The 645-nt window shown below is 47.6% G+C and overlaps 1 protein-coding gene across 2 annotated transcripts in view; it reads right to left on the bottom strand.

The window, feature by feature from the left end:
• Positions 1-645, bottom strand: part of Ptprg (protein tyrosine phosphatase, receptor type G) — a 685,269-nt gene that overhangs the window by 184,110 nt on the left and 500,514 nt on the right. The gene's annotated exons all lie outside the window — the stretch shown is intronic.

Genomic DNA, 645 nt, shown 5'->3' with positions numbered 1-645 from the left:
TCCTGTTCTGTTTTCTCCGCCTACCTAAGGGTTGGCCTATGAAATGGGCCTAGGCAGTTTCTTTATTAATAAGAAATCATTCCCACATCACAGGACCACTGCCATTACCACTTACTCTCTTTATGCGTATGTACACATATTCATCTGTGTATGACTACATATGCACATGCCAATGTTATACATGGAGGCCAGAGGTCAGCCTACAGGGTCCTTCCCCAGAGTCTTTATTCCTTGGGTACCATCCACCTTGCTTTTAGAGATGGGATGGATGGAACTCTTCAAGTACACTAGGCTGGCAGGCCACCAAACTCAAGGAATTCGCCTACCTCTGTCTCCTGAGCTCTGGGACTGCACATGTGAGTGTCTGTCCTCCAGGTTTTCACACAGATTCTGGAATTGAACCCTGATCCTCATGCTTGTTCATGAAACACTTCACTAACTGACTTTCTTCCCGGCCTCCATCACTAACTGAAATTTTTCCCGGCCTCCATCTCTAACTGAGCTTCTTCCCTCCTGGCCTCGATCACTAACTGAGCTTCTTCCCTCCTGCCTTCCATCACTAACTGAGCTTCTTCCCTCCTAGCTTACATCACTAACTGAGCTTCTTCCCTCCTGGCCTCCATCACTAACTGAGCTTCTTCCCTC

The sequence above is a fragment of the Microtus ochrogaster genome, chromosome 6 (assembly GCF_000317375.1).
Source record: "Microtus ochrogaster isolate Prairie Vole_2 chromosome 6, MicOch1.0, whole genome shotgun sequence".
In the NCBI taxonomy this organism is placed as follows: Eukaryota; Metazoa; Chordata; class Mammalia; order Rodentia; family Cricetidae; genus Microtus; species Microtus ochrogaster.
The sequence above is the reverse complement of the archived record's forward strand: the minus strand, read 5'-3'. Positions and strand labels throughout refer to the sequence as shown.